The sequence below is a fragment of the Oncorhynchus clarkii genome, chromosome 12 (genome assembly GCF_045791955.1).
Source record: "Oncorhynchus clarkii lewisi isolate Uvic-CL-2024 chromosome 12, UVic_Ocla_1.0, whole genome shotgun sequence".
Taxonomy (NCBI): domain Eukaryota; kingdom Metazoa; phylum Chordata; class Actinopteri; order Salmoniformes; family Salmonidae; genus Oncorhynchus; species Oncorhynchus clarkii.
Window position 1 is genome coordinate 83,056,911 of NC_092158.1, and position 27,686 is coordinate 83,084,596.

The 27,686-nt window shown below is 43.7% G+C and overlaps 1 protein-coding gene across 1 annotated transcript in view; it reads left to right on the top strand.

The window, feature by feature from the left end:
- Positions 1 to 5,250: 5,250 nt before the first annotated feature.
- Positions 5,251 to 27,686, top strand: part of LOC139422319 (speckle-type POZ protein) — an 80,541-nt gene continuing 58,105 nt past the window's right edge. Inside the window, exons 1-2 of the mRNA XM_071173513.1 lie at positions 5,251 to 5,321; positions 24,633 to 24,790. The gene's annotated coding sequence lies outside the window, so the exon portion shown is untranslated. The remainder of the gene's footprint in view (positions 5,322 to 24,632; positions 24,791 to 27,686) is intronic.

Consider the following 27,686-nt stretch of genomic DNA (forward strand, 5'->3'; position numbering starts at 1 on the left):
CTATAAGCACGTCCTTCAACGATCTCGTTTTCAGAACTGAGGAGCTAATCCGAAGAAAGGCAAGCTGTCGTTTATCGCTGCCTAACAGACAAATCCACTCTAAATGGCCGGAGATATTCACTCATTGGCTCAATAAATCCATTTGTGAATTTACCCAGGGACTCCGGCGCATTGTTGTGGTTGATGTTGTTGTTTACTCTCCTTTTTTACTGACTCCTCGGTCTAGACTCTTCAACTTCAAGGATAATTATGTAAATAAACAGCACATAAATGGAAAATGGGGAGATAAACACTTCAACAGACAAAAAGTCATCACTGTTGGACTGAGTGGTTGGTATCCACTTGCTTTTAATAAAACGTACAGAAGTGCACTGGGAATGTATTCAACCTTCCTCTCTGCTCAATGTTTCATAATTCTCTTAATTTCTTAGGGTCTTCCTTTTGCCTACCCCATCTATTATTTATTCTGACTCTCCTCACATGTCCTCAGGGCAGTCCACTAAATGACCTAAACTGCACCTCAGCCCCTCATCCTGTCATATCCAACCTTCCTCATTTCCTCCTGTACCTTCCCTCTCCCAACCCTAACCCTCCCGTTCCCCCTCCCTCTGTCCCTCCTCCCATGGTGTGGTTGGTGTAGTAATTGAGTGAGAGCGGTGAACCTGGAGTGCTACGTGTAATCCACACTCTATAAGCACTCTAATTAAAGTGCGAATTCAATACTCCCTCATCAACATTTTACTGGCTGCACATTTGCTCGCCTGACACCCCTCAGGTAATTACAGGGAGACTGGTAGTTCAATCATTCACCAGAAAAAAACATGAGCAAAAAACATGAGCAAAAAACATGAGCAAAAAACATGAGCAAAAAACATGTGCAAAAAAAAGACATTGTGCTGCCTTTTTATGGTGTGGGGATAGGAGTGCACAACTGAAGCACACTGACTGTACCACCACTTGAGCTGCCTCCCGGAAATCTTGCCTTCACTTTTTTCCACATTCAGGTAATCTAATTCCTTTCTTTCTAATGATAATGATTACATTATCAAAACCAATGAAGTGATAAGTGTGGCCACATGAGTGGATATTCTCCAGATGCTACACATAATGAAAGCTCATCCATGAGCACACACATGCACACACAACGATTTTTCCCCAGTATGTGCTTGTTTGTGTGTTTCACCATGTGTGTGTGTGTGTGTGTGTGTGTGTGTGTGTGTGTGTGTGTGTGTGTGTGTGTGTGTGTGTGTGTGTGTGTGTGTGTGTGTGAGAGTAGGAGTATGGTTTTGCAGCTTTAATTAAACTTCCACTATTTTCTCTCAGCTTGTCCCCAACGGGCCCCGTCTTCTTCCCCACCACATGCTTATTTATTTATAATTGCATTAAAGTCCTTCAGAGTGGAGCTACTGGAGAACATGGTGCCAACCCTGCAGACTGAGCAGACACTGTCACCGGGTAATACACTACTATGTGGTGACTGCATTCTATTGGCTTGGAATAACAAGGATTTTGCATAACTCATGAACATGTGTGTTATGTTTGGTAGTAAAAATCACAAATTAAATATGTAATTGTATTCCTGTCAGGCTGTTCCCCTTGCTATGAGTGGGAAAGTGCAAACACATCCACTGTTTTGGGAACATCACGAATGTTCAAGCCAACATCCAGATGCCGGTGCCAATGCATTTTTTTATTTTAGTAAGAGTTCAATAAACGCTTAAAGTTATCTTTTTTCTTCTTGACAAATATTTTACATTTCTTTACTATATTTCTATAAACGTCTTCTGCCTTCAAAACCATATGTTCCGGTAGACAACTGCTTGGAAGAAGATCACAGAAATAGAATCTAAGAACTTCAGTTCAAGATGAATAATCTATGAAAGATTAAAGTCCACAAAATAATATGCAATCTGTCTGTGAAAATCACATCTTTCATTTCAACGCTGTGACATTGTCACTTTCTGCTTCAACAGTTTTCACCAGGGCCACGTACAGGAGGACACAACGTTTTGGAACGTTCAGATAGAATAAACAAGCCTCTATGACATCTAGAATAAGGAATCACATCAGCTCTATTTGTGGTATTTCTAGCTACAACATTTTCGTAATGAACATGGCCCTGGAATGAGATCAAATGGCGGCGAGTAGTGCGGACAAAGTGGAGGAAATGGAGAAAAGGTTGGGGAAGCAACAGCTGTGCTGGAATGCGATCTTTATGGGTGACAGTTCTGATGATATGGAGTGGAAAGATGAGGGTCAAGGATCTGAATGGTCTGTAGTGGAAAGACATAGGAAGAAGAGAGATCATGATACTGAAAGCAGTGGAGTGTCTAGTATGGAAAGCATAAAGACACCATAAGGTAGGAAGTAAGAGTAAAAATGTCTCGGAGTGGAAAGTTGTGATGGTGTTTGATTGACCTTATTTACTCCCTATCTGATTAAGAGAGAGGCTAGAAAGGCTCAGAGATATAGAATCAGTCATGATGTATCATATGCAGATTGGTGGAACTACAGTGCGGACTCCTGTAGTAAGTGGACTTCCTTTCGGGGCTGGTGCTTCTGCTGGTCCTGGCATGGTTTCAAGACATGTTCAGAAATCTTGCGCTCTTGAATGTGCTTTGTCAAAGGACACTTTGATAATGAATAAAGTTGACTTCATAGCTTTCATTGGTAAGGTTATCAACACGGCTTTGGTTGTGGAAAGCAGAAATGCCAGGTTGAAGGTTATTGTGGAAATGGTAAAATAGTTATTGGAGGTAACAAATGTTACTGTGGAAAAGGTTGCTGACATGCTGAATAATCCTAAAGGTGGATTGTTTCAGAATGATATAGATTAAGTTGAATGGGATTGGGGGGCCTGGGAGGGATTTTGGGGGGAGCATGTGCTAGAAGTTAGTAGGGATTTATTTGATAATTTTATTTTATACCTAACAAAAATATAAACGCAACATGTAAAGTGTTGGTCCCATGTTTCATGAGCTAAAATAAAAGATCCCAGAAATCTTCCATATGCATAAAAAGCTTATTTCTCTCAAATGTGGTGCACATGTTTGTTGACATCCCTGTTAGTGAGCATTTCTTCTTTGCCAAGATAATCCATTGATTGGTGTGGCATATCAAGAAGCTGATTAAACAGCATGGTCATTACACAGGTGCACCTTGTGCTTGGGACAATTAAAGACCACTCTAAAATGTGCAGTTTTGTCACAAGACACAATGCCACAGATGTCTCAAATTTTGAGGGAGTGTGGAATTGGTATGCTAATTGTGGGAATGTCCACCAGAGCTGCTGCCAGAGAATTTAATGTTCATTTCTGTACCATAAGCTGCCTCCAAAGTCAATTTGACAGTATGTCCAACCGGCCTCACAACCGTAGACCACGTGTAAGTGTATTCACTAACATTTTCAATCTCTCCCTGACCGACTCTGTAATACCTACATGTTTCAAGCAGACCACCATAGTCCCTGTGCCCAAGAATGCGAAGGTAACCAGACAAAATGACTACCGCCCCATAGCACTCACATCGGTAGCCACGAAGTGCTTTGAAAAGCTGGTCATGGCTCACATCAACACCATCATCCCGGAAACCCTAGACCCACTCCAATTCGCATACAGCCCCAACAGATCCACAGAAGACGCAATCTCAATCGAACTCAACACTGCCCTTTCCCACCTGGACAAAAGGAACACCTATGTGAGAATGGTGTTCATTGACTACAGCTCATCGTTCAAGGTCATAATGCCCAAAAGCTCATCACTAAGCTAAGGACCCTGGGACTAAATACCTCCCTTTGCAACTGGATCCTGGACTTCCTGACTGGCCGCTTCCAGGTGGTAAATGGTAGGCAACAACACATCTGCCCCACTGATCCTCCATACGGGGGCCCCTCAGGGGTGCGTGCTTAGTCCACTCCTGTACTCCATGTTCACCCGTGACTGCGTGGCTAAGCACGACTCCAACACCATCATTAAGTTTGCTGATGACACAACAGTGGTGGGCCTGATCACCGACAACGATGAGACAGCCTATAGGGAGGAGGTCAGATACCTGGCAGTGTGGTGCCAGGACAACAACCTCTCCCTCAATGTGAGCAAGACAAAGGAGATGATCGTGGACTACAGGAAAAGGACGGCTGAACAGGCCCCCATTAACATTGATGGCGCTGTAGTGGAGCAGGTCGAGAATTTCAAGTTCCTTGGTGTCCACATCACCAACAAACTCTCATGGTCCAAACACACCCAGACATTCGTGAAGAGGGCACGACAACACCTTTTCTCCCCTCGGAGACTGAAAAGATTTGGCATTTGTCCCCAGATCCTCAAAAAGTTCTACAGCTGCACCATCGAGAGAATCCGGACCGGTTGTATCACCTCTTGATATGGCAACTGCTCGGAATCTGACCGTAAGGTGCTACAGAGGGCCGTGCATATGGCCCAATACATCACTGGGTCCAAGATTCCTGCCATCCAGGACCTATATACTTGGCGGTGTCAGAGGAAGGACCAAAAAATTGTCAGACTCCAGTCACCCAAGTCATAGACTGTTCTCTCTGCTATCGCATAACAAGCGGTACTGAAGCGCCAAGTCTAGGTCCAATAGGCTCCTTAACAGCTTCTACCTCAAGCCATAAGACTGCTGAACAATTAATAAAATGGCTCTCCGAACTATTTACACTGTTGCTACTTCACTGTTTATTATCTATGCATAGTCACTTTACCCCTACCTACATGTACAAATGACCTCGATTAACCTGTATCCCAGCATATTGACTCGGGACGGTACCCCCTGTATATAGCCTCGTTATTGTTATGTAATTTTATTGAAAAAGAAGGAGAAGAGGAAGAAGAAGACTTTATCATCAGGTTTTTTCACATACTGACTGTCCTATCACAGCATGGCAATTATATTTTTAATGTATACTTTATTGTAAACCAATTCAAAATATATAGAAATACAATGAGTTTACAACAGAGTATACAAGCATTGCAAACGACAGTGAGGGGAATACAGACAATACATTATAAAAATAACTTGTCTTGATTGGGTTTTTTTTGCTCTGAGAAGAATGAATTGTGTTTATTTAATGTTCAATTTAATTATCAAAAATAATAAACAGACGTTTTTGACTTTTATATTTACATGAATAAATCTATTAATAAGACATGTACATTCATGAATAAAGTATTTAGCTAAAATAACAAAGCATGGCAATGTTTTGGCATGGGCGTGCATGCTTTCGTCACAGGCATAACCCGGATGTAGAGTGCCAGTGCTGACAAAAAAAAATCCTATCCTGTCGTGGAACAGACTGAAAAAAGGTGAGTTTTAAAACAAAAGGAAACTTTGTTTGTACTCGCTTTCATTCTGAGACTAAACACCAGTGAACATGTGAGTTTGGTATCTAACAGGAATACGGAAGGCACGTAGCCAACTTGTATCTATCTATTTTACCTTCTCAACAATCTCGACTGTTGATGTTCGAGATAGCAAGCTACACTTAGCTAGCGAACGTTCGCTCGCTAGCTAGTTCACTAACCAGCAGACTGGTAGCTAGCTCGTCGGAAGCTAGCCCTGACAAATCGTCTACCAAACATTAGCTAATCGTGCTAAAATGTAACAAAACACTTGTTGTAGTTTCCTACTTAGCCAGCTTGCTAGCTAGTTGGTTAGCCAGCTGAGCTAGTTAGCTAGCCAATCTAAGCTGCCTCGCGCTTGTCTGACAGCTGGTTTTAGCTTGACCATTTGTGAAGGAAATATTCATTTTATGCAGTTGGTGTGCGGGAAAGAGGTGGGTTATTTCTAGAAATGAATACATGAGTAATTCTCACACGGGCCCTGTGCGTAAGTAAAAGCATTTTTTTTGCCACATTATGAACCCACAATTTCCTCTGAAGCCACCATCCCACAACTGCCTGTATCCTGCCAGATAGTGACCATCACTTGTCTCCCGTATTTGTTTGCATGAGTTGTGCAGCACAGTGTCCTTTGCCAGAAACGGAGCTCCATAGAGAATGTGAAGAGCCAGGCTGAGGGGTTGCTGCATTGCAGAATAAGGTCCTGCCTAAAGATGAGAAACTGTGAAATTGTCAGTATGGTTAACCACGCACAGACAGAGCGAATTACGGTGGCAGATGTTTTTTAAGTGGGCGTTTTGGGGCACAGCTGGTATTTCACCAAATAAAATGTTGACGCAAGATTAGTTTTAGTACATGAAGTGCTGTGGGAATTTTCAATCATTCTTGTGTGGTCCTTCTGCATTTTTCCAGATTGTAAACACACGCAGGTTGAAACTGAGGGAGCTTTGTTGGAGTTAAGTTGAGCATCTGAGTGGTTTATTGAGGTATGCTCTGAGACAGCATAGATAACAACTACTGGGACACCCACTACAGTCCCAGTCCTAAAAGCTGCCCTCAAGGAGCTGCACTAGAAGTAGTCATTCACCTGGTACACACCTGCTCCAACAGACACCTCAAAACTGATAGGCCTACACTATTTCAGTGTAAGTGAGAGTTTTGGCTCTATTGATGAGGAAAATGGGGCCTGTGAAAGTCTGAAGACAGACATGTGTTTAGTTGTGGCTTGAGTACAGAGACTTCATCTTGGCAGCTGTTTTAACTGGGAAAGTCATTTTGGTGTGAGTGGAGTACTTGTCTGACTGGAGTACTTACCTTGATTTGACATGCTGGCCTCATCAGTCAGTGTGGCTGTTCTGAGAGACAGCCATCTCATAACGGTAAGGAAAACCCTGTGGTTGTCAACAGGAATGTGCTTCTCTGTATGAAGACAAATTTTGTACGTCCTTCCAGACTGCGTTGACAGGAAAGGATCCTCAGAGCAGGCACAGGGTTCCATTGTTCCGTAGTTAAAGTCAGGCTGTAGTCAGTGATTAGGCCAAAATGGTAAAATACATTTCCGTTGCACAACACCTTCATGACCATGACTGGCGATGGAACACTTCAAAAGTTACTGGTACTGCAATGCCTACCTAGTCGTTTCACTGCACACAAACCCCTAGCCAGCCACCACTTCCCAGCCAACTCCATCCATTCTATGTTATATGTTAAATAGGACAGCACTCGATTTAGCGGAGATGCACTCTACACACCATCCATAGGACAGAACACTTTGTTTTATTTACGCAAGGTGCTTCTGTAACTGCTAGGAATAACAGCCAATCGAAGTGCATGGCGAAGGGCAAGCTAATGTAATCTGACAGCAATGGAGTGGTAGAGGCCGCTCAGGCATCGTAAAGCTGTCGCTGTTTAAGCTCCTAAATTTGTCGCTAATACTCACCAGCCTCCGCTTCCACATGGCCACAGAGCCATGAGGAGAAGAGCACCAGAGTGTGCATCCAGGCAGTTTAGTTGTGTGACTGTGTCTTTCCACCTGTGTTAAATATATATATATGTGTGTGTGTGTGGATAATGGTGGTAATAGGTCTGTGTGCAGCTCCAGTAAATGTGTGTGAGTCAGTGTGACACTACAGGTACAGCTTTAGAAGAAGCCCATTTCTCACAATGCTGATTACTTGTGAGGGAATGCAACAAGTATTGAATTACTTTGCTGAGAGGTTGGAAATTGAAATATGGATTGGGGTCGCAAATGCCTGCCTGTGCTATTGGCTGTTTCGGATGTGTGGGATGAAATGTATTTTTTGTGCGTGTGACTGATGCAGACAGTGGCGGTATCTAATTGTTTTCCACTGCTCATTCCTGCACTCCAATAACAGGGTGGGAGCAGGACTGACGCAGACGAAGTGGATGTTTTTTGTTACCTTAAAGAGACGCCAGGCCATTTTTCAGCCAGACTAAAACCAAGCCTGCTGCTCTTCCATTACATTATGGCATCCATTTTAAAGTGAAACACAAACCTAGGGCCGGTTTCCCAAAAGCATCATAAGGCTCAGTTCATCGTTAGAGCCTTCGTAGGAGCATTGTTAAATCCAACGTTGCACTTGAAAATGCTTGGAATTTAATGCTGGCCTCAGACTGCTTGTAGAACAGCTAAGTCCGCCGTTAGATGCCCCTCCACGTCATTTTAAACACAGAAGATCTCTGCTAAACAGAATCAAATGGTTTATCGGTCTCTCTGTGACTGCCGATAACTACAAATACAGAGTTGTCAATGTCTTTGCAATTAATTCCAAGCTATGTTTAAAAATATTATTCAAATGAAAACTGAGAACTGCATTCAAATATTAACAATAAGCTATAGGCCTATTTCAATCATATAGAAATATATTTCATGTTCTATTTGGCAAATTTCTCTAATTTGCCTCAATATATTTCATGATGTGTAGCCTAATATGCGCAATGATGTGCCAATTGGTGACTTAGTGCATTTTTATTGGGTAAGCATTAGAATAAGACGCCTCAATATTTGCAGCCTTAGGTGGTAACTTCATTCTAAGTTCTGATCCGTCGTCAGTATTGTGAAATCATTATAATGTTAAGGTAATGGAGAAAGCTAATCCGAGAGCAGCACTGCCTTTTCTTTCCGGCCTAACAGTATCGACACATGCTCCTACAATGCACTTAGCGACCATTCTCTCTGCGTGGTGTTTTGGGAAACGCGTATTACATCTTTGGCCGTTATTGGAAAGATGCATTGTTGAAACACTCGTAAGTGTAAATTCCATCGGTATCGGGAAACCGGGCACAGCTCATTCCATCTGCCATTTAGATGTATTTAAATGTGCTGCCTTGCTGTGCTGGTGGCGGTTTAGCTTAGTGAGCGTCTGGCTGGCTGGGTGTGGAGAGTGTGGGCTGGAGGCCTGCCTGGTCTGGGGGCTTGAGGCCTACTTCTCCCTGGCCGAGTAGCCTTGCCGCTGACCCCGAGAAGCTATCTGAATATCAATGACAATGCAGTGATTTAGAAGCGGCTGTGGCCCCAAAGTCAGATCTAATCGTGCTGGTATTTACTGCCATTTGAGCTTGGAAAGCAGCAGTAGAGCATCTTGCTGTTGTGATGCGAGGCCAATTGAATTCAAAGGTAATTTCCCTATGGCTGTTTGGTATTTGGGGAATGAATCACCCATCTAGGGGTAGTATCTCTGAGGGTTGGGTGAGACAGGGTTTAAGAGCTGTGCAAATTCAAGGTCAAAGGTGAAATGATACAAAGAGATGCCCAGACAGGGATGGAGGGAGAAAGATAAGTGAGACTTTACAGAGGGAGATACTAAACTATCGTCTAGGTAATTGGGAGTGAGAGCAACGGGTTTAATGCAGGTGGAGTGAGGAGTGTTATGTGCAAAGATGGAGGTACAAAGATGAACAAATCTAGATAAGATGGAACGAGAAAAGGAGTTATATAGTAGGTGAGGTGGAGGTATAGAGAGAGCGAGTGAGATGGGGGGAGAGAGGTGATGTTGGGGGTGGAAGAGGATTGCGGTAGTGAAATCGATAGTTCATACCATTCTGAAATTGAGTTTTTTTCTTTTCTTTTTTTTTGTTGTCAGAGAAACAGGTATGGAGGGTATAATATGAAATGGCTCTGGCTGAGGACCGTTACTTGAGCAGCAGTATCGATTCCTGGGCCGTGTTCCAATTATAGTTGGGTGTTTTTGTCCGAGACCCTCGCTACGCAGCCCTTAAAGAGCTGGGGACAAGGCCGGACAAAGTTTTTGGGTGACGACTGACTTTGTCTTATCGCTTCCCCAAAGCGGCCCACTTTTTCAGTCATCAGAGGTTAGCTGAGAAATATCGTGTGCTGTCTCACTGGGTCTCTGAGGACATCACTAGAGAATGGAGATTTCCCCCATGGCCGTCCCTCTTAAGAGATTCACTGGCATTACAGCATAAAGAGAAAATAATCTTGTTTGTGTGTAGGTTTGTCAGTGTGTGTCTGTGGCTAAGTGGATTTGAGTATGTCTCTGTTGTGGGAGTGGGTTTGCATAACCTAGGTGCAGGAAACATACATTCTTTGTACACTTGTGTGATTGAGTGTGTGTATTTGTGGGGGCAGGTTGGAAAAACAACACCAAGTAGCAGACTCTCTTCTCTTCTCTGGCTGAATGGCAGTAGAATGACAGCAGATTGCTCTGGCTTCCTCCACGCTGCACTTAGCTGTTCATTGTGTGTGGAGCCAGACATGAGCAGAGAAATTGCAGCTGTTTGTCGCCTTTGTTCCTGGAGGATTTCCAAGGTAAAATGGCATGTAATTCCCAGCCTGATGTCCTTGCCTTTGCTTCTGCTTTTATAGAGCCTTATCTGGGTTTGGAAGGGGGCTGCTGGATCGTGGAATAATGTAGGACAACTTTCTGGTACTCTTGAGGTTCAGTAAAGAGTTATTGTGTTGTCTGTCTCTACTAGTGGACTCTCCTCTTTCTCTAGCGTCTGTCCCATCTGTATTTTATTCCTTCTCTCCAAATAATGTCAGGCTCATGCAATATGTTGTTTCCCCACTTGTGTGTTAATGAAGTGGATGAATATTCATGAGGCAGAGCTGACATCGCTGAGGAGATCTTGTCAAGGGAATATGGAGTGGCAGGGCTAGACATAAACTTTTTGCTTGTCATGCCACGAACACCATTTGCACGTCATTGTATGATCAAGGACCCATGCATTACCATCTTTTTTTTACCATAGAGAATCAGACCACAATATTTGCTACACTCTTTGCATAGTCAAGCCTATCTCAAAATACAATGTTACAATTACAACAAAATACTTTTCCCTACAGGGCTCGATATTAAGGGAGTCCCGTTGTCCCTGTGATGATGATAAATGTCTGTTAAACAAACTGTTTTAATGTCTGATAAACAGACTGTTTTAAAGTTCATCTAACCACTGCACATATGTATATATATTTTTTAAACCAATGATGCAACAGATCAGACCGCTTTAGCTTAAAATGTTGATAGTTTTATTTCTTTATATTTTCAGCTCAACAATGCGATCATGGCTGTAGGCTATGCGCGAATGTTCCAAAATACAATTAGCAGGAAAACATCTCAGCAGCGCACTGCATGCACCAGTGGTTTCATGTAAAAATTAAGGGGAGATCTAAAGATGCATTAACTAGCATGGTTTACTAATATGAGGATTAGGATTATGCTGAAAACCAGTAGAACATGGGAATCATGCTGTTTTCAATGGTGTATTAAGTGTTAAAATAATTCCCTCAACATTTCTATGGTTGTATTTTGGCTATGCTAGGCTACTTTGAAACAAGGTTCATAAAATTACATTACATTTCCAGGTTTTAAACAATTATGTTTATGGCTAAATATGTCAGCATCGGTTTGGACATGAAGCTGTAGCCAACTTTTTTAACCTTTATTTATTTAAGAACAAATTCTTATTTTCAATGACGGTCTAGGGGCAGAACGACAGATTTTATTTTTTTACCAGCTCGGGATTCGAACTTGCAACCTCTCGGTTACTAGTCCAACGCTCAAACCACTAGGCTACCTTCCGCTCCACTATGTACCAATATACATATCACCTACATTTTGACATGTAGGAATTTTTTCTGTCTGTACATTAATTAAACTAAGGGTGTGAACATTTCAATGAAGTTGGGATCCTTAAAGTTAAGAGAAATCCCTAACCGAACCCCCACCCCACATATTAAAGTCACAGTGCAGTTATCATTATTTTTTAAATCCCTTTGTTATAGCCCAACTAGACTGGCTATAAAGGCCTACAGAAGGTAGTGTAATTTAAATCAACTCAGAGAGGAAGAAGTGAACTTTAGGCTACTTTGGTGAATTTGCGAGGCATGGAAGACAATTAAGACATTGCGAGATGCAGATTACCAAGACGAGTACGGTTCTGCCTGCCCCTCCTCTCTCTCCCTCATGCTGGCCTGCCTGCTCTTTCTCTTTGCTAATGACCCAAGTGTGTGTTCAGTCTGGTCTGTTGCATGTAGAATATCCTCGCTTAGGCTATTCATGGCACTGGTGTTGGCGGTATACAGTATCTTCGGGCCAGTCTTGCACTGGGTAGGCTTCTCTTAGTTGCTTAGTGGGTAGGGGTGTTTCATAAGAAATTACAGTAGGCTACTGGTGTAGCCTGTATTGATGACCATTTTCAGATATAATGATGTGTCCCCTTGAAAGCGCCTCGGTTACGACATGCTTGTTTGACTGTTAGGGTAGGCTAAATGCCGACAAGAAACCTTCTCTGGAGACATGAACGCCATTTTACTTGTCTGTAAATGAATGCCGAAGAGGGACTACCTTCCATCACTAGGCGACCAGAACTTTCAATCCTAGCATGCCTGCTGCTTGTGCTCTGACTAAAAAACAGTACTTTAAAGTATGTTAGTTATTGCGACTTACGAAGACATTTAGTAGAAAGAAAGCACTTCTAGCTACCCTACCATAAAAAAAACTGCATAAATGACACAGCAGCACATCAATCAGCAATGTTTGTTGTCAGGGAAACAATTGAAAGTTCTATGCTGGAGCAGAATTTAAATTGTCAAAATGATAAATTATGGACATGTTACTGTACTGCATTCTGTGTGTGTAAAGGGTCGCGGTAGATCATTTCATTGCCCGGCCCTAACGGTAATACATCTGTAATAGGACCATTTTAATTTGCATTATGAATAAATGTGGATAGTTTTTCTTTCTTATCGGTTTAAACGGACCCCCCCCCCCCCCCCCAAAACATGACAGTTTAAACGTTAAGAAAAAATGTCCATTTGGCACATCCCTAAATAAAACATTACTCTGTTGGCCTCTGATCCAATTCTGATCAGAGAAATTGTTTGATATTGTGATTTTTGTGTGCGGCATTTTGTCTTCAACTCAAATCTACATTCTTCTGCCCATTTCAGAATTAAAAGCTCAATGTATATGATGTATGCTGTGCTTACTTCTCTCACACATTGCCAATGTATTTCTCATCTTCTTTAATTATGTCTGCTTACTATTGCTTTTCAGTGTACAGATACTCTACCTCTTTTTACTTGGCAGCCTTTCATTTGGATTCCTGCTCTCTCATTCTTTTTCCCTCTTCATTTCTCTCACTCCTCCATTGCTCCCTCTCCTCCATTGCTCCATACCTTTGTCTCCATGGCAGGGGATGTCAGACCCCTGCAGTCCACCGCTAAAGCATCTCATGCGATCTGTAAAATCTTTGATCTCACGGCATCCATGCACTGAGCCACGACAGCAAAGTGTGTGGATGTTGCGGCACAATAATGAAACGTGTGTGTGTGTGTGTGTGTGTACTCAAAAACCTTTAATTTGGCAGTGTGAGGTTGTCAGCATTTGTGGGAGAAACTCTTAATAAGAGGGAAGAGCTTGTCCTCTCTCTGCTTGTCCTTCTCTCTGCTTGTTCCTGTTGGGCTTTTTCCTAGTGTGTCCTTTCCTTTCTTCTCTGTCGTTCGATAGAGCAGTAGTTTAATCAGTTGATATTTAACCCTGCAGCTCCAGACAGTTTGACAGATCTCCAGTCTCATTCTCCCAGACATGCTCCCTATGGTCAGGAAAGGGTGGAGTCTGGTCAATTCATCAACACTCTATTACAGGACCCCTCCATCTTCATAAATCCACTCACCAGCTATCTATAGGCTATGCACAACCCACTGCTATAGGCTTTATACAACCCACTGTCACTTTACCTGTCTCATCACTCACTAAAACTGCTGCTGGGATCACTAGCAAGAACATGTGTTGTTGCTCAAGTTGATGATATTGAAGGCCATGGAATGGGGTTACATTCCCCCCTAACTTTGGGGGTAGCACCCTGACTTTTGGGGTAGCAGCCTAACTTAAGCAGTTACAGTGTAATTACAGTGTAATTGATCCAAGCTTCTTGGGGGCAGCTATGGAGGTAGAAACCCCTTTGAATATGCCCCACTGTCATCTCCTTGGACACCTCAGGGTCCTGATGACAGGGAAGGACACTCATCTTGTCTGTCTTTCTGTCCCTCACTCCTCTGACGGTGTGTGCTGTGTCCTCGCCCCCCATGTCCGTTTGCTCTCCTCGCCCCTCGACTGATCAAAGCCCCTTTGAGGTTCCTGAGTGGTTCTGAGCTAATAGCCGGTAGTGATCTGATGTGTGTGTGCGCATGTGTGCGTCTTCTCAGTGATTAGACACCCAATGACAGGCTGAGCCAGCCCTGCCTACTGTTTTTATCCTTTAAATGGGCAATCTGCAGTTGCGGCATCCATTTTTTAAATCTATGAATGATAAGTACCCATTTGATTCTTGAATAATATAACTTAGAAATGCCCCATGAGCTTAGTTCTACTGTCATACCCCATCAAAACCCAAAATATAACCTTGTTTTACTCCACTGTTTGTAAACTAAGTGTAAACAAATACTATATAGCCTCAAAAAATAGTTCAAACTTACATTTTGTCAGTCCTTGCATTCATAGCTCTGCCTATGAATTTCATAGTGGTTACATTTCTCCTGCCCCATCCCTTAACTGCAGATTGCCCCTTTTAATGTTGCACCTTCCCCAGCAGCCGACTCAATTATCAGTGATTAAGTTAGTGTCAGTCTTTAGCGCTGAGCCGTACCTCTCCTCCCCGCCATGTGGCACAGAGGCCCCGAACAGAGCTACTGATCCCAAGTCAGTGCTGTGGATGGACGTACAGTATGTAGACAGCTCTAAGTATAACCCCTGTCCTCAACTCTGATCCCCAGACAACAAGGTGACAGCGTACTGAAAGTTGGCAACACCCCCAAAGTCTTAACCTCAGTGAGGAGGAAGAGGCGTTGCATTACATTATAGGATAAATGTATAAAGCCTTAACCTCAGTGAGGAGGAAGAGGCGTTGCATTACATTATAGGATAAATGTATAAAGTCTTAACCTCAGTGAGGAGGAAGAGGCATTGCATTACATTATAGGATAAAGGTATAAAGCATTAACCTCAGTGAGGAGGAAGAGGCATTGCATTACATTATAGGATAAATGTATAAATCTATCCTGGTGCTTAGGTTCTTATCCAAGCTGAGATGACCCTGTTTTCAGAAGGAGAAACAAGGACAGGGCCTTACATTGCAGAATGATATTAGTGATTCTTATTATTCCAGTTAGATTTTGAACTTGCAGGGGGTTACCGAAGATAGCATGGAGATATATAAGATCTGAGCCCTTGTCGTTCAGTCCTCACCCCCTCCTCTCCCCCCTCTCCACCAGCCTCTCTCTAGAGTAGAGGACTGGCCTTGGTGGTGGCACAGGCGTGGGTGTGTGGATTATTGTGAGGTGTCTCGTAAAAAAACAACAACTCTTGGCTGCAAGGTCACGTCTCTTCTCTGCCTCATCCCCCTAATCCTGGCCTGTAAATAAATATCTAACACCCCCCACACTAACACCATAATACCTCCCCTTAGCTACACACACCCCTCTCTGTTCTGCCCAGAAGTCTCCGGAAGGCACACCTCGCATGTCTTTCTTTGCCTGTAGCGTTTTGACAAGTGAATAAACATCAACTGCTTCATTGCACCCCTGCCTCCCAGCCTCTACCTAACGCATAATGCTCCCCTCTCTTCCACCTCTATCTTATCTGCCCCTCACTTGTCCTACACTCTCCCTCTAACTCTACCGTATCTCACAGGCTGTAAGTGGAAGCCGACCCTTGTAGGCTGGTTATGGATCCCCACAATCACTGGGCTATTACCTCTACCCTGTCATTACATATAGACTAAAGACTAGAAGTGGGTCTTATCTATCTATAGAAAACCTAGCTAAATGCTCTCTCCTTAGGCTCTGAGTCCTCTCAGGGGACAGACAGACAGACGGGTGTGGGTTGGACAGGTAGGAAGTTCTCAGTTTGGATTTAAATGTATACACCTCTGAATTAGGATGCAAATACCTTTTGCAGATTTGGTGGGCGTAGCTCTCTCCTGGTTTGGGGCTCCAACCACGATCTCCCTCCCTGTGCCTCCCTCCCTGTGTTGTCCAGTGAGCAGCAGCAGTGATCAGTAAGGAGAGCTGGTAATCTGCCGTAGCCTTAGCGCTCTCTGGCTCTGCTCTCCTTGAAGAAGATTGATGGCCCTCCTGGAAAGGCTGCTATTGTGGATGGGCAGAGAAAAAGAGGGGAGGGAGGACATGGATTAAGAATGGTAAATTTGAAGGAGAGTGATAGTGGGAAAAGGAGATAAAAAGAGATGGTGCTTGAGAGGTTAGGAGATGGAGTTGTTGAAATTATGTGAAGGGGTCAGGGGGGCTGTATTTATCTGAATGTGTGTTTGTGTAAACATGACCAGAGATTAGGCTTGGACTCATCAGTCCTCACCCATTATCTGACTCCCACACACGCAGTACTCGCGCGCACACACAATTGTCTGTCGGTTTAATCCATTTGAATTCAATACATTTTTGACGGCATCCCTTTTGATTTAAGCAAAACTTTCCATTGATGTTTGCTCATGGAAGAAAGGGCCAGAAAGTGACTTTTTGGACCTAATTGCCAAAACATTCAGTAGATAAAGGTGCTCAAAGTTTATCCACTGTATACCATACCATGAGACATCCATGTCTTCATCACTGGGAAAATATAAACTGTTGAGTTGAAATGATATCTAAAGCTCACAAGCAGGGTTGTCAAACTATTTGATAATTTCTTCCCAAAAAATTTTATAATAAAAAAACGTTTTTACTAATTAGCATAAATGAGGAAACTCAGATTTTTGTTGTTGATGGGTGTATATTGTAGCTTCGACCCAACTTCACATCTTCTGCGTGTTTTGTGTTGTGCCCGCTATCTGTTGAGACACAACATGCTCTTGAATGGTGGATGTCATTTCAAGCGTAGAACAATTATTCATAGAATGGACCTATCCCTCCTTCAGACGGCCACTGTAAGACCACTGTAGTTTAGCTGCTACACCATTGAAATGTAAATTCAATTAAAATTGTAACTTCTAATTACTACCACAGAGATGGCTGCCGGTCCACCCACCATCAGATGTCAACTTAAATGGTCATATTTATATTGTCTACATTTCTATGATTTCAATAGGTTTCCTATGGAGTATAAACAGTATAATTAAAACAAACAGATGTTCCCATTCAAGGCAACATTCTCCCTCACACCATCTTTGTGGTACAATTTGAAAGTGGAAATGTCAATTTTATTCCCATTTCAGTACATTTAGTTACCAAAACATGACACCGATGGTGAGCACAACACAAGGCTCTAAGCTACAACATATGTACATCGAATTAAACAGTAGTTTACGTGTTTTTAGAAAAATAACGTTTAAGGTAAAAAATGAAATAAAAATTACAAATTGAGGAGTTTTTGATATCAATCTCAACCGTTTCTCTTTTGCAGTGATGAAGACAAGGATTTCTGGTACCTTTTTAACTTCATGAATCTTTTGGCATTCGGGCCCAAAAATTAACTTTTTGAGCACTTCTACAATGGGCAAATATGTATGTAAAGTTTGCTTCAAATCAAAAGGGGTGCTTTCAAAAAGGGGCTAAAATTGATTTACCCTCTTAGTTCAAGTTTTCACGAATAAACAGATTTGTATTACAGTTCCTGTCAAGATGCGTATTTGCATACACAAATGAGCTATGCATAAGAACCATATGTAACCATAATGTGTGTCTAGGTCTGTGAGCACATACTGTTCATTCTATGTTTTCCATTCTAGTCATTTAGCAGAAGCTCTTATCCAGAGCGACTTACAATTAGTGCATTCATCTTAAGATGGTTAGGTGTGAGAATACATCATAATTGTATCGAGTACATTTCCCTCAACACATTTCTTCCAGATGTTTTTGAAAGATGGGCAGGGACTCCGCTGCCCTGACTTTAGGGGGAAGCTTGTTCCACCAAGTTGCAGGAGTTTGATGGCAGAAGCTGGTAGCCAACCCAAAAGAGTTGCAGTAGTCTAGACGTGCCTGGATTAGGACCTGCGCCGCTTCCTGTGTGCAGAAAGGTTGTACTCTGAAGAGAGTGAACCTGCAGGAGCGAGTCACTGCTTTGATGTTTGCAGAGAATGACAGCGTTGTCCAGGGTCACGTCAAGGTTCTTTGCACTCTGGGAGGGGGGCACCTTTTAGTTGTCAACTGTGATGGAGCAGTCTTGGAGCGGGCAGGCCTTCCCTGGGAGGAAGAGCAGCTGTGTTTTGTTGAGCTTGAGGTGGTGGGTCGACATCCAAGCTGAGATATGCCAGGCACGCAGAGATGCGTGTCTCCACCTGACTGTCAGAAGGGGGGGAAAGAGAAAAAGTGGAGTGTCATTTGCATAGCAATGATAGGAAGACCATGAAAGGATATGACAGAGCAGAATAACTTAGTGTAAAGAGGAGCAGGCCTAGAACTGAGCTCTGGGGGACACCAGTAGTGAGTGTACGTGGTGCAGACACCGAGTCAGCTTTGGCAGAGTGGAGAGCAGTCTCGGATGAGTGACACGACTCGAAGCCTAACTGGTTAGGATCAACAAGATTGTTCTGATAGTGATAACGAGAGAGTTACAGCACGCTCGTGTTTTGGATAGAAAAGAAGGGATACTGGTCTGTAGTTGTTGACGTCAGAGGAAGGAAGTGTTGGTTTCTTAAGGAGAGGCAAACTTGAAGTCAGAGGGGACGCAGCCAGTGGTCAGGGATGAGTTTGAGGCAAGTTAGGAATGGGAGAAGGTCTGTAGAGATGGTCTGGAGGAGGTGATGGGGTCAAGTGGACAGGTTGTTGGGTAGCCAGCCTTCATTAGTCGCAGGCTTTCATCTAGAGAGAGAGGGGAGTAAGAGGTCAAGTAGTTAGTTCTGTGGGAGTTGTGTCCCTCGAAACATGACCTGCCACACTGCTCTGCTTCGCTGCTTCTTAACACACTGCTCACTTAACCCAGAAGCTAGCTGCACCAATGTGTGCCTATGTGTTGGAGGAAAGACCGTCCAACTGACAACTGAGGTCAGCTTGCAGGTGCCCGGTCGGCCACAAGGAGTCGCTAGAGCATGACGAACCAAGGAAATCCCCCGGCCAAACCCTCCCCTAACCCGGACGACGCTGGGCCAATTATGCGCCCACCCCATGGGACTCCCGGTCACGGCCGGCTGTGACACAACCTGGGATAGAACTGGAGGCTGTAGTGGCACCTTAGACCAATGCGTCACTCAGGAGGCCATATTGTATTGTTTTGACAATATCGCAATGTTAATTTTGCGCTAATTGGCTGTACCTGCACCAAAACTCGAGTATTTTTCCTTCATATATTATTGTTCTCCAACTTCTTTTTAAATAGCTTGATTAAAATGCATTTTCTCATGGCTCTCTGTTGTGCCTCTGCAGCAGACCATATGGTGAGCAATATGCTTGGAACATCGAGTTGTAATACATACAGAATCGTAACACGTATTGTATTGGCACCTAAGTATTGTGATAATATCGTATTGTGAGATTCCTGGCAATTCCCAGCCCTAGTATTAAGTAGCCACCGGATTGGCTGATGGTGTACACCCCCAGGACAGGATGATAGTCTATCGTAGGCGACCTTTGAATTACCCTAGGCATGTTACTCCTTTATGGCCCTGTGTGTGTGTGAATAACCCAGATCCTCCACTGTGTGTGCGCAGCAGCAGCACAGGGTTGAATGGCCCAGTTGTGCTCATAATTATGACAGTTATTCACTCTTAGTGGCTCTTTTTAAACATAGTCAAGCGCTTGATGTGACCCCCCTAACCAGCTGCCGCTCTCAAAATGTTCCTTTTTTTTCAAGTCTTAGGGGGTTTCAGCAGCGGTGAACCTGTGAGGAACAGTCCTTTTTTTCTCTCTTTTTCCCCGTATCATGGCTGACGTCTTTTAATGTCTATCCCCATCTCTCCCCGTCCCTTTCCGCCCTCTGCTTAATTTGTCTTCAATCCTTTCTAGTTTTGTTTTTATCCTCTCCTTGTCTAGTCTGCTGCCCCCCTTCTCTCTTTTTCATCAGCCTGTAGTACATTAACCCATCTTTCATCCTGTCTCATCTCTCATTCTTCCTCACTTTGCTTTTTCTGATTTCCATTTGTTTTCTTCTTACACTTTTGTTTCCCCCCGCTACTCTCCTGTCCTCTTCCCCTCCCTCCCTCTCCCTCATTCCCCTCCTCACCATCCAATCCCTGCTCTCTCAAGCTGTGGAGATGTAGGTTTGCTCTGCCATTGAGTCTTGACAGGATGGATGGCAGCGGGTGTCTGTGTTGTCATCTCATCTCCCCTCCCCTCTCCAACCTGACTAAACGATCAGGCTCACTGGTGGACAGACAGACAGGCCGGGGCAGGGAGTGCAGAGGCAAGGAGGGTGGCAGGGCGAGGCCCCAGCGTTTACCCAACCTGATTACAGGATCACACACTGCAGGTCAACCCTCATTTCCTGGAGTTCCAACTCATTACCACACCGCTGACCAACGCCTATCAGTCAGGGAGGGAGGGAGGGAAGGGAAGAGAAGGAGGAAGGTGGAGACTGATGCATAGAGAATGAGTACAGGTCAGAGAAAGGAGAAGAGGGGGTGAAGGAGGGATGGCCAGAAGCGATTGAGATGAGAGAAAGCAGAGTAAATGGTCATAGGTCATAGACAGGGCGAGGAGGATAGCTGTTGCAGTGAGTCAAGGGGATTTTAGTCTCCGATTCAGACAGTAGAGGTAGTAGATCTAAGTAGCTGTTCCGCTGTTATTTAGGTCTGAAGGCTGGTTTAGCCAGATGACTTTCACTGTACAGACCAACCAGGAAGGCTCTGCCCACCACAGGACCACGGAGACACAGCCTCTTCACCTCACACAGTTGACTCATTATTTTGTACGTAGTCTGACACAATCACAGCATATTGTCAGACCTAAGTTTCTCTTAATCCCCATTTTGCCTGTTAAAATGGTGTTTGAACCAGGAGGCATTAGTGATTTTGGAGCCCAAAAATATCGACTGGACTCGTGCTTCTGTTGTCAGGTTTTGAATACACATCTGCTTGTCCAGTCAATAAGAACACTCACATATTCATTGCAGGTGAGCTATTGATCAAGCCTCTGTCCCCCTGAGACACACACCTCTGAGAGTAGCACTGCCTCTCACATTCCGTGCTTGCATTTTGCCCCTATATTTTGCATCTGATTGACATTTTTGACTGGCTTGTGTAAACCTGAGGGTGTTAAGATGATTCCATTCATTCCTTCAGTCCAGCTCTCTTCTCTCTGACTTTCTGACCCAGGGGCTATGGCAGGGTCTGGATTAAAGAGAGGGGGAAGAGTGTTCTTTATTCAGAGCATGTCACAGAGAGACATTGTTAGTCAGAATGGTATTGCACTTGGCTTCGCGTTGTGATTCAGGTTGGATTGGCTTTCTTCATGGTCTCAAGTTGGGTCTATTTGTTTTAGATTACTGCTCTGAAACAGTACTTTGCTTTACAAACCAGAAGAGCTTGAAGTGTCTCACATCTCAGCTATTGTCTTTGTACATGTCTGTAAATTATAAAATGAAGCCTAATACTACTATGTATTTTAAAGGGACCATACAACCTGATGAAGTTTCTCTTGTTCAGTTATGTGGGAGTCTCTGTCCCCCTGAAGTGCTAGTGTTTATTACTAAACATTAGGGATGCACCGATATGACATTGTTGGCCGATACTGATATCCAATATTTTCATTGTCAAAAAAAAATCTATACTGATAACACATTTTGGGGAATATTCAGAGGTGGCAACTTTCCATGGGAGTTGATATTAATGCCATTTAAATGTAGATGTTTTTTTGCATTGGATATGTTTACCATAAACATAAACCTTTTATCTTATCATAAGTAGACATAATTGCAAATTATTAAATCCTTCCAATAGAAATAAAAAAAACAATTTAGTTATAAATTGAACTTTAATTAAATGAGTTGACTCTTCACATGGGATAATTTCACTGAACAACAAAAGTGAATATTGAATGATCCCCAATGATCCATCACTTCTCCCAAAAACATTTTCAACATACATCTGTAAAATGATAGTCTAGAAACTAAAGCTTTGGTTGTCTTCCTCTTAGGCGTCCATGTCTTCTCCCTGGACCTTCTCAATGTCCACCTCTTGAACATCATAATCTGAGGCCTCATCTTCACTGTCACTTTCCAACCTCGTTGAGGATGGCTTATTGTCAGGCTCAAAAAGCCTCAAATTTGCCCAGATGGCCACCAATTTTTCACCCCTTGTATTGGTCAGCCTGTGTTCCCTGTGTTCCCAAACAAGGACCAGTTGCCCTCTGAGGCGGTTGATGTTGGTGGGATTTGGAGGACGATGGAGGCAACAGGGGTAAGAGCCTCAGATCCACTAAGTCCCTTCCACGAGGTGGCTGATGAGATATGTTGGCACGACTGCCATATTGCGTCTCCATCTCAAAGCCCTTGCTTGGAAGTGTACTTCGCCAGACTGTCTAGAACCTTGCCCCCACCCAGGCCAAGGTGGCGAGACACAATAGTGATGACACCATGGCCTTGTTGATCTCTGCACCAGACAGGATACTCTTGCCAGCATACTTGGGGTCCAACATGTACGCTGCGGTGTGTATGGGCTTCAGGCAGTCTTCACGCTTTTTGATGTATTTCAGAACTACAGTTTCCTCTGCTTGGAGCAACAGTGAAGTGGGAAGGGCAGTATGGATATCTTCTCTTACATCTGCAAGCAGAGTCTGAACATAAAACGGAATGGCACCGTCTCCCTCAACCCGTGCAATGGCTACTGCTATAGATTTCAGGAGTTTCAGGCTGCTTACCACTCTCTCCCAAAATACATCATCCAGGAGGATCCTCTTGATGGGGCTGTCCATATCAGAAGGCTGTGATATGGCCATTTCTTGGAGAGACTCCTTCCCCTCCAGGAGACTGTCAAACATGATGACAACACCACCCCAATGGGTGTTGCTGGGCGGCTTCAATGTGGTGCTCTTATTCTTCTCACTTTGCTTGGTGAGGTAGATTGCTGCTATAACTTGATGACCCTTCACATACCTAACCATTTCCTTGGCTCTCTTGTAGAGTGTATCCATTGTTTTCAGTGCCATGATGTCCTCGAGGAGCAGATTCAATGCATGAGCAGCAGAGCCAATGGGTGTGATGTGAGGCTAGGACTCTTCCAATTTAAACCAAGCTGCCTTCATGTTTGCAGCATTGTCTGTCACCAGCGCAAATACCTTCTGTGGTCCAAGGTCATTGATGACTGCCTTCAGCTCATCTGCAATGTAGAGACCGGTGAGTCATGTTGAAAAGGTTTTTGGGAGATGTGATTTCTCATTGGGGATCAACCAGGATTTCATCATGCATGTCAAGCAGTTAAGTTTCTGATCTGTCTGTCCGATGCCTCGCTTCCTCGGTGCACACAGTCACTGTGTCTGTTTCCATCTTGTCCATCTGTGTATGTAACATTTCACGTAAACCCTGTTCCTTGTCTGCATCGAAGTAGCGGTCCTTGTACCTATCATCGAGTTTGATGGCAACACAGTAGAGGCTCAGAGAATGCCACCGAATTGCTTGTTCACAGCCTCGAGGACTTTTGTAAGTTTTAACCCCCCGGTCTGTCGGCAGTTTTGTTGAGCAGGCGTTTCAATGCCATGACAGAGGGTATCACGTCTGCTGCAGACGCTGTTGATGAGCTTATTTCTCCAGTTAGTTGTTCGAATGGCGCTAGGAGTGTGTTCATGTTTCAAACATGTTCTCTAATGCTATTGAAATGGCTGCAGCGGTATGAGAACCAGCACATTCAGCATGCAATACGATTTTCCTCAGTACGGAATCCTTGTCGACCCACTGTGCTGTCAGACTCAGCATGCTAATGGGGCTGACATCACTGGTCCAAATGTCAGTCGGGAAGCTAATAGCAGTGAGATCATAGATGTACGTTTCAACAATACTGTGTAACTCTGGTAGGGCAACTTCTGAAAAATAGTGCCTACTTGGTAGTGTGTACCGGGGCTCAACCAGTCGGTGAAAGCCAACATCATCCACAACAGAGAAGGGTTGATTGTCAAGGGCAATTAATTCCTTTATCTTGGCGTTAATGGATTTTGCCTTTGAATTGTCTCGCTGAAATGTTCTTACTCTTTCAAATGACTGCTGGACTTGTTTGGTTGTTGGAAGTGTGCACTTAGTATTTTAATGCTTTTGTTCTGTGTAGCGCTGTATTTTTCGTGGCGTCATTACGTTATCTACCTACGTTATATAGGTATGCACGTCAGCTTTAACATCGGTTTTGCATATTGGCGCAAGACATCGTGCCGATGTTGGCATTTTTTTACTAATATAGGCCTTTTCCGAAATGCTCACCGATTTATTGTGCATCCCTACTAGACATAATGAAGTGTTTTAATAATTCTGTTTGGCATCGGTCCATGGGGGAGACAGAGCGACATAAGCCATGTAGACAGGGAAGGAGATGGACAGGCTTCTCCTCCACCATAGACTGGAACTGTTCAGCCAGGGAGAGAGGCCAGACAGACAGCACTGTTATTGGAGTCTCACTGAGGTGGCCTTCTGATTGAACTACTGGGGCCCTACCTTGTACTGTCTGGCTGCACTTTCCTTACTAAACCTACACTACACATTCCCAAAGTATTATTGTGTGCGTACACTGAGGTACCTGAGTCCGTTCAGATACAAACAAACCGCTGACTATGTGTCTTGCGTCAAGGTTTTTTGTAATGGTTGTTTTTCACAATGAACTCACACACTCACACTCCTCTCAATCTCTTGTTTGTGTTCTCCTTCTCTGCAGCCGGACAGGAGGCCCAGGCAAACAGAGGGACACAGCCAGAGACGCAGACAGACAGACTTACAGATAGAGGACTGCTCCCAGACTGACAGACAGAGGGCCCAGCTGGCCCAGCCATGGCATCAGCCAGCAGCACAGATGTTTGAGGGACTTTGATCTGGGTGAGTACCAACTGGGTTGGAGATAAAGGGGGGGAGGGTGTACCAACACAGGGAAGATGGGTGATTTTGGGTGGGGCAGTGACTGGTGGCTGGTTTGAAGAGACTGAGGGCAATGTTGAGAGAGAAAAAAATAACTAGGAGTGGGAGAATTTTGTTGACAGAGAGGAAGAAGGTTACGTATAGATGGGAGAAGGTGTGAGATTTAGGGTTTGAATAAATGAATGACGCAAAGAAATGAAAGAGGACAAAGATAGACAAACGAGAGGAAAGAGGACAAAGATAGACAAACGAGAGGAAAGAGGACAAAGATAGACAAACGAGAGGAAAGAGGACAAAGATAGACAAACGAGAGGAAAGAGGACAAAGATAGACAAACGAGAGGAAAGAGGACAAAGATAGACAAACGAGAGGAAAGAGGACAAAGATAGACAAACGAGAGGAAAGAGGACAAAGATAGACAAACGAGAGGAAAGAGGACAAAGATAGACAAACGAGAGGAAAGAGGACAAAGATAGACAAACGAGAGGAAAGAGGACAAAGATAGACAAACGAGAGGAAAGAGGACAAAGATAGACAAACGAGAGGAAAGAGGACAAAGATAGACAAACGAGAGGAAAGAGGACAAAGATAGACAAACGAGAGGAAAGAGGACAAAGATAGACAAACGAGAGGAAAGAGGACAAAGATAGACAAACGAGAGGAAAGAGGACAAAGATAGACAAACGAGAGGAAAGAGGACAAAGATAGACAAACGAGAGGAAAGAGGACAAAGATAGACAAACGAGAGGAAAGAGGACAAAGATAGACAAACGAGAGGAAAGAGGACAAAGATAGACAAACGAGAGGAAAGAGGACAAAGATAGACAAACGAGAGGAAAGAGGACAAAGATAGACAAACGAGAGGAAAGAGGACAAAGATAGACAAACGAGAGGAAAGAGGACAAAGATAGACAAACGAGAGGAAAGAGGACAAAGATAGACAAACGAGAGGAAAGAGGACAAAGATAGACAAACGAGAGGAAAGAGGACAAAGATAGACAAACGAGAGGAAAGAGGACAAAGATAGACAAACGAGAGGAAAGAGGACAAAGATAGACAAACGAGAGGAAAGAGGACAAAGATAGACAAACGAGAGGAAAGAGGACAAAGATAGACAAACGAGAGGAAAGAGGACAAAGATAGACAAACGAGAGGAAAGAGGACAAAGATAGACAAACGAGAGGAAAGAGGACAAAGATAGACAAACGAGAGGAAAGAGGACAAAGATAGACAAACGAGAGGAAAGAGGACAAAGATAGACAAACGAGAGGAAAGAGGACAAAGATAGACAAACGAGAGGAAAGAGGACAAAGATAGACAAACGAGAGGAAAGAGGACAAAGATAGACAAACGAGAGGAAAGAGGACAAAGATAGACAAACGAGAGGAAAGAGGACAAAGATAGACAAACGAGAGGAAAGAGGACAAAGATAGACAAACGAGAGGAAAGAGGACAAAGATAGACAAACGAGAGGAAAGAGGACAAAGATAGACAAACGAGAGGAAAGAGGACAAACGAGAGGAAAGAGGACAAAGATAGACAAACGAGAGGAAAGAGGACAAACGAGAGGAAAGAGGACAAAGATAGACAAACGAGAGGAAAGAGGGTGGATGCAAAGACAGCACAATTAGATGTAGGTGGCAGCATTGAATCATTCAATATATGATTCAGATGTCTGTCTTCAAAAAGCTAAAGTAACACTTCATTTCTAATAAAGGACTTTCAGGTGTGAAATGGGAATAATTATCAGTGTTGGTGTGAGAGATGAGGGTGGGGAGGATATTGTAACTGTAAATGACCGGTGACAGAACTGTAAACTGGAGAGAACGGAGGATTTTTATGAAATAAAGTGTTTGTAGTTCTAGTAAACCTAACAAATCGTTAGCGGAGAGAACCTAACAAATCGTTAACAAATCGTGAAATATGATCTGAAACAACCGTCTAGATGGAACAAAAGGTGAACAGAATCCGTTATGTAGAAATTGACCATCGCCCACACAGTGTTTCTCAGATTAAATTACAAGTATGTATGTTAAAATAGTTCTGTGTGCTTATTGTGTGTGAAGGCCCTCGTGCATGCTGGTGTATGTGCGAGGCTGACCCTGCAGTGAGAGCCCTTAGCAGTGATCAGAGACCAGTGTCTCTTTATGGAGAGTTCAGGGCTTTAGAGGACCTGTCACTGGGTTTCTCTCATCCCCCAGCCCCCTTCCACCTCGCCTCATCCACTCCTCGGTCAGTGGCTCCATCCCCTGTCCCCCTCCCTCACGGCTGCTCCAGGTAATTGACGCCACTTAAGATCATTGAGTGTGTTGTTACATTTTTGTATTTTCTTTGTATTTTTTATATTCAGTGGATTTGCTATGCTCTGCTCAATGCTTGCTGGTTTCACCACGCGCTCAGTGTCGCTCACCTGACCTGTCACTCACCCTTGGCTGGCCTGCCAGCCGGCTGCCAGGCTCAACGAGCTCTTAACGCTCTGTCTCTCCCGTTCAGCACAGCAGGAGTGGACCTGGAGGACCTGGCCTGGCAGTGGATCGGTCCACTCACAATTAGTTAAGACACTGCATTACAGACACTTTAATGAGAACAACTATTGTGATCTATGTGAGAGAAACAACTCATGCAAGACTAAAAATCTATGGTGGATGAAACCTCAAATCGCTTCATATAGACTTTATCCAAGCTGTTATTGATTGGTATACTTTATTTAAGCAATAAGGCCAGAGGGGGTGTGGTATATGACCAATATGCTTAACCACGACGCAAAGCGGAGTGCCTGGACACTGCCCTTAGCCGTGGTATATTGGCCATATACCACAAACCCCAGAGGTGTCTTATTGATATTATAAACTGGTTA